Genomic DNA, 7,590 nt, shown 5'->3' with positions numbered 1-7,590 from the left:
ATTGATAACAACATTCTTGCTGTACATTTATAAATTATGATGAGAAAATGAGATCAGTTTGATACACTCTGAGGTCATTTTCTATTGTTGATCACCTGCCAGTAAAAAAGGGAGCTGCAGATTTGGGAATTGAGATTTTAGTGGATATTTGACCCTTTAAACAAGCTGACTTGAGGTTTTATTGCACTGCGCTGCTTGTGAATGGTTTCAATCACTGAACTGACTGATCTTGAATGATGGATTAAGTGGATAATTCTTCATATGTATTTTGCTGAACATTAACAGCTTGAATGCCTCTTGCTAGCACTACATAATGGGAGAGCTTCTGAGTGTAGAAACAGCTGTTTGGTAATGTCTTTTTGTTTTGTGAATATGGGTAGCAGTATACTCGGCATGCATTCAGTAGTTGGATGAAGAATAATGAAAGCAGTTTTATTTGGAAAGGAAACTTGACGTATGGAGTGACAATAAAAACTATATGCCTAAGTGTTTTAGCTATGGTGGCACCACTTGAATGGAGAATGTGGTAAAGTTTATAGACGTCAGTTTGATTAGCTATGGAGGTGACCCCCCCCACACCAGACAAGCCTAACAATAGTAAATATCATAATTCAAGATGGAGCAAATAATAAAATCCACTTAAACCAACACCATAAACTGAACCCAGACTCCAATTTAATTAGCAGTATTTCTCAGAGTTTGATGTTTACAGATTACCTAATAATACAATTATAATATTGCTGCAAAAATGTACTATTATAAAGGTATGTTACATTATTTTTATTTTTTTAACGTGCATAGCCTTTTTTTCCCCTGAAGGATTGAATGGAGGACAGTGCCCCTGGCTTTCTTGCAGTATTTGGCAATGGTAGAACTCACACTGGTGAGGTTACAGGATCCGGTGGTTCTAGACTTGCCAACTACTTCCTGAGAGCTATACACCCTGCAGTCCTGCACGCATTGCCCTTTCCATGTACGAGGAACCTGCCGCTGCGCTCTCCAGGCGTGACCTTGAGAATGTGTGCTTTCATCAGAAGTTCTTCTGAATTTAACCAGATGTGCACTGATGGAGAAATCAGTGATTTGATAGTGAATCCTTCTGAACAAAAAAGGAAAGCATCAGAGTTCATTTGAAGACTTTCCCTGTCAGTGACTTATGGGTTGTGCAGAAAGGGATGATAATCCAATGTCCCCTGCACATCTGTGGTCACAGGTGTTAAACATACTGATGGAGGATCCACTGGTCGCCGTGACGATGAGCTGCTGTATCAGTTTGTGTCTTACTGAGTTTAGGACTGTATTTCAAAGGGATACAGATAAGCATGTCTACCAGTGTAGTGTCTTTTCTCAGGCAGCCTATATCTGTCTGGCATACTGCTGTTTTGTATTTGTCCAGTATTTAGTGTGATATTTTGAAATGAATACCTCTAAAAGCCCTAAATATATGCACTGTGATAGTCTTCAAAATTGTCAAAAGAATGTGGAGTTGTTTTTATTATCAATATGTTTGCTAAGGAAATGTGTTCCACCTTGGCTTTTAATCAGCCAAAACCTTGAAGTGCTTGTCGGAGACTGATATCACTTTCAATGAAATGCTATAACCAAAGGGACATCACTGTACCATTACTAGCTTGACATCAATGGCCTGCATACTGTTGTAGCTGCTATATGTGATGCTAAGGTCATGCATTTCAGTCAGTGTGTTTGATTAAGTTATTATGCAACTCAAATGAACATTTATTTATGTTTAGTTATTTGTGTATTTAAGCACTACTCCAGTTTTCTTCTACAGGTTAAACCATTACAAGCACTTCCTGAGATTGGGTTCCAATTCAATTTGACTTCATTTAAATACATACAGATTTATTTGATAATAAATCTATGGTGGTGGATCTGTCTTTCTTTGTGATGCTCTTTTGTAATTCAAAGAAAAGGTTAAACGCTGCCCCTCCCCCAAATAAAATAATTAATAGAAATGACACAAGAGCAGCGAAAATGGAGCCGGTTCTAGTAATGTTTAAAATAACCTACTGGATTTCATATTCAAAAACGTATCCACTTCTCTCCTTCAATTTTTATTTTCAGATGTGGATATAGAGCAAGCAAAATTGTGAAAAGTTTATGAATAACTTTGTAAATTTTATTTAGTCTGTGTGGATAACATGCTTCACATGGCTAAAGATGTTAACTTGAAACTCACTTTTTTTTATTATGAATTTCAAGTAGATTCTTGTAAGCATAGATTTTCACTGTATCTGAAATTTATTTAAAGCTCAGTTACTTCCATTAAATATAGTTAAATTGTAATATCTCAAATTCTTTATATGCTGAATTCAATACATAAAAAATAAAACTTCACAAATTGCACAAGCATATTTTGTGTTCTTATGACTATATCTATTTTAAACAGGGATAGATTTGATGTTTCCTTTTTAAAATGGCATTAAACACCTCTCCACCTGCTGTATAAAGTACCTGCAGCTGAAATGACTTTCAATTGCTTTTTGGAGTGCTCGTCAGTCACTCTCCTTGGCCTCAACTCCTAATGCATGGAGGTCATTAGTGGAGGAAGATCAAATTATGAATTATTAATCAAGCATATTGGCATAACTGTATAAAAGCAGAGAGTTTAGTTTCAGGGAAGCGCTTTTTGAAGAAGCTGCAGACCTCACGCTATAGGACTACCATACACCACATTTATTGGGTCGTACAGAAAAGGGGCACAACTGGAATGAATATAACAGATTATACTATTGTAGTCTGGATTTTTTACAATATATTCTGTAGACATCACTTGATCAAAAGACCCAAATGTGAGATCAGATGCCTATTGTGCAAAATCTGATGTCTACCCTACAAAGCCCTTCATTGAAATAGTTTTATGATAAGCACACAATCAAATTACCTCACTACTAACAGATAAAACAAATAGACAATCTTTACAGCTAATGCCTTTCAGTATACATAAGGGATCTACAGTTATTGATCAGTTGTGTAATGTTTTTTACTTTACATACAGATCCCTTAAAAACTACATATGTTCCATTTGTTTAATTGGAACATATGATAAAGAACACAGAGGACATGAGAACTATGTTAATGAACTAGTGTTCTTATAGTGAGAAACGTATGTGTGTGTGTGTTTTACAGTTACCTGCTTGACCTCCTGTTAGCCAGCACAATTGTAGAGTAGTTAGTTGGTGAGTGGAGTTGGAATGGTTCATTTAACTGATCAAGTGAAGTTCATACTTAAAAACCTGGAGGTTGTGAGTCTGAGTGGAACTGGTCCTGCTGGTTTTACGGAACTCTCCTCACACAAGCGAAACACTGGAATCATTAGAGACTAGGAGGAGGTCTGAAAGCATCTGCTACAGCACTCAGGGGACTGGTTTAACATCACTTGATACCAGTGGAACAATGACCTGCTCTGCATGGAACAGTCAGGAAATTGTAAAGACTATATACAGAAGTGCTTTTTGTAGGCTTGTTTCATGAGTTGAATGGAGCTGGTTGTAGGTTTTTTTTTTCTATGGTGCTAGAATTCCTGGCTTGGAGAAGCTGGAGTCAAATGTCTTGAGAACCCCTCCCCCTTCCCCCAGAGGCACCCCAAGCAAAGTAAGAAAGAAGAAAGAAAAGTCCAGGGGATTTCAGATTTCAGTAAACACCACCTAGAATAATTATGGAGTTATTCCAAGAACTAGCTGAATTGTTGTCATGGTAACAAGCCCACATTTCAGTTATAACTTTAACACGAGATCCTGTTCAACAAAGCACCAGAAAAATGATTATATGGCGTGTATTATATTGTTGTCTATTTGGATCAAATGGATAAATATATACTTTACAGTAAGCAGTGCACTCAGTTGTAAATGCCGTTAACATTGCAATGCTTGTATCATTACATTTTTGCAATATTTCCTTAAGGAGAACAGGGGGGTTTGATGAATAGTAAACCCTGCACAGAAGTCACAAGTGATCCCACTTTCCAGACATCCTTTGCTATAAATCTATAACTGACATTTCAGTATTTCTACTTCAGTTTGGAATATGCAGATATTTGAAACACAATGTACAATGAAATAAAACTTAAAAAGTTGCTGATGCTTCCTGGTACTTTTTCACTCCATTGGTCTAGCTGTAATCAGAACATATCCCCTTCAGCAAATACCAGGACACTGGTATTCGTAGTTTATCTACAATCACATCGAAGAGAAAATATTGCATATCATGAAAAAAGTATTTGTCCCCTGTCTGTTTTTCTGTATTTTTGCACATTTTTCACATTTAATTTGGTCAGATCTTTTTGTGGGTTGTTGTAGTATATAGAGGAAGTCTGAGATAAAAAATGACACCAAAGTTTGGTGGTTCTTTCATTTGCATGGTGTGCAAGGTAATCAAACATGCAATCTTGAGGTATGAAAAAATTATCGCCCCCCTAGTTAACTCAACCCAATTAAAGGGATAATTAGGGTCAGCTGTTTGATTACTTTGGTTAACAATCAGGCCTGATTTGGGTCAGCCCTGCCCAATATAAATCTGACTAACTTTGGCCCTTCCCATCAGCGTGAAGTTGTCAGCACACAGGTTCTAGAGGCACATCATGCCACGATCAAAAAAAATTCCTGAAGACCTCTGGAAAAAAGTTGTTGATGCCTATCAGTCTGGAAAGGGTTACAGAGCCATTTCTAAGGCTCTTGGGCTCCACCAAACCACAGTCAGAGCCATATTGTCCGAATTGAGAAAGTTTGGGACAGTAGTGAATCTTCCCAGGAGTAGCCGTCCTGCCAAAATCTCTCTAAGACCAAGGTGTACGATCATCCAGGAAGTCACAAAGAACCCTAGAACAACATCCAGGGATCTGCAGGCCTCTCTCGCCTCGGCGAAGGTCAATGTTCATGACTCCACCATCAGAAAGACACTGGGCAAAAATGGGATTCATGGCAGAGTAACAAGGCAGAAACCACTGCTCCCTAAGAAAAACATGAATGCTCGTTTCAAGTTTGCCAAAAAGCACCTGGATGATCCTCAAGAGTTCTGGAACAATGTTCTATGGACGTGAGTCAAAAGTGGACATTTTTGGCCAACATGTGCCTGTTATGTCTGGTGAAAACCAAACACTGCATTCCACAGTAAGAACCTCATACCAGCAGTCAAGCATGGTGGTGCTAGTGTTATGATTTGGGGATGCTTTGCTGCATCAGGACCTGGATGACTTGCCATCATTGAAGGAAACGTGAATTCTGCTCTGTGTCAGAGAATTCTACAGTAGAATGTCAGGCCATCCGTCCGTGAGCTGAAGCTGAAGCACAGCTGGGTCATGCCGCAAGACAATGATCCGAAACACACAAGCAAAAAAATCTACATCAGAATGTTTGAAGAACAAGTCAAAGTCCAGACCTAAACCCCATTGAGATGTTGTGGCAGGTCCTGAAACGAGCAGTTTATGCTCGAAAACCCACAAATGTCATTGAGTTGAAGCAGTTCTGCATGTAGTGGTGGGCCACAATTCCTCCACAGCGCTGTGAGAGACTGATCAATAACTACAGGAAGCATTTGTTTGCAGTTATTGCTGCTAAAGGTGGTGTAACCAGTTATTGAGTCTAAGGGGGCGATTAGTTTTTCACATGGGGGTATTGGGTGTTGCATAACTTTCATTAATAAATAAATGAAATAAGTATAAACATTTTGTGTTATTTGTTCACTCAGGGTCCCTTTTATCTAATATTAGATTTTGGTTGAAGATCTAATAACATTCAGTGTCAAAAAAATATGCAAAAAATGCAGAAAATCAGACGGGGCAAATACTTTTTCACGGTATACAGGTGTGAAAAAATGCTATAAAGTAAGAATGCTTTTAAAAATAGACATGTTAATAGATTATATTTGTCAATTAACTAAATGCAAGAGTGAACAGAAGAAAAATCTACATCAAATCCATATTTGGTGTGACCACCCTTTGCTTTCAGAGCAGCATAAATTCTTCTAGGTAAACTTACACAAAGTCAGGGATTTTGTAGGCATATAGTCAGGTGTATGATTAAACAATTATACCAAACAGGCGCTAATGATCATCATTCAATATGTAGGTTGAAACACAATCATTAACTGAAACAGAAACAGCTGTGTAGGAGGAATACAACTGGATGAGGAACAGCTAAACTAACAAGGTGAGGTTGCTGAAGACAGTTTACTGTCAAAAGTCATACACCATGGCAAGACTGAGCACAGCAATAAGACACAAAGTAGTTATACTGCATCAGCAAGGTCTCTCCCAGGCAGAAATTTCAAGACAGACAGGGGTTTCCAGATGTGCTGTCCAAGCTCTTTTGAAGAAGCACAAAGAAACGGGCAACGTTGAGGACCGTAGACGCAGTGGTCGGCCACGGAAACTTACTGCAGCAGATAAAAGACACATCATGCTTACTTCCCTTCGCAATCGTAAGATGTCCAGCAATGCCATCACCTCAGAATTGGCAGAGAACAGTGGGACCCTGGTACACCCATCTACTGTCTGGAGAAGTCTGGTCAGAAGTGGCCTACACGGAAGACTTGCGGCCAAAAAGCCATACCTCCAATGTGGAAACATAGCCAATCGACTCAACTATGCACGAAAACACAGGAACTGAGGTGCAGAAAAATGGCAGCAGGTGCTCTGGACTAATGAGTCAAAATTTGAAATATTTGGCTGTAGCAGAAGGCAGTTTGTTCGCCGAAGGGCTGGAGAGCGGTACACGAATGAGTGTCTGCAGGCAACAGTGAAGCATGGTGAGGTTCCTTGCAAGTTTGGGGCTGCATTTCAGCAAATGGAGTTGGGGATTTGGTCAGATTTAATGGTCTCCTCAATGCTGAGAAGTACAGGCAGATACTTATCCATCATGCAATACCATCAGGGAGGCATCTGATTGGCCCCAAATTTATTCTGCAGCATGACAACAACCCCAAACATACAGCGAAAGTCATTAAGAACTATCTTCAGCGTAAAGAAGAACAAGGAGTCCTGGAAGTGATGGTATGGCCCCCACAGAGCCCTGATCTCAACATCATCGAGTCTGTCTGGGATTACATGAAGAGAGAGAAGCAACTGAGGCTGCCTAAATCCACAGAAGAACTGTGGTTAGTTCTCCAAGATGTTTGGGCCAACCTACCTGCCGAGTTCCTTCAAAAACTGTGTGCAAGTGTACCTAGAAGAACTGATGCTGTTTTGAAGGCAAAGGGTGGTCACACCAAATATTGATTTGATGTAGATTTTTCTTCTGTTCACTCACTTTGCATTTTGTTAATTGATAAATATAATCTATTAACATGTCTATTTTTGAAAGCATTCTTACTTTACAGCATAAAGTTGTGGACACCTGCCTACAACTTTTTTGCACATACTGTATTATATATATAATATATATTAATATATATATATAATATATATATATATATATATGTGTCATGACACGTTTTCATACTGGAAAAATTATAATGTACATAAAAAAAGGGTATAGATAATTTATATATATATATATATATATATATATATATATTATATATATATATATATATATATATATATATATATGTGTGTGTGTGTGTGTGTGTGTT

Source organism: Polyodon spathula, chromosome 7 (genome assembly GCF_017654505.1).
Source record: "Polyodon spathula isolate WHYD16114869_AA chromosome 7, ASM1765450v1, whole genome shotgun sequence".
NCBI lineage: Eukaryota > Metazoa > Chordata > Actinopteri > Acipenseriformes > Polyodontidae > Polyodon > Polyodon spathula.
Note: the sequence above shows the minus strand (reverse complement) of the source record.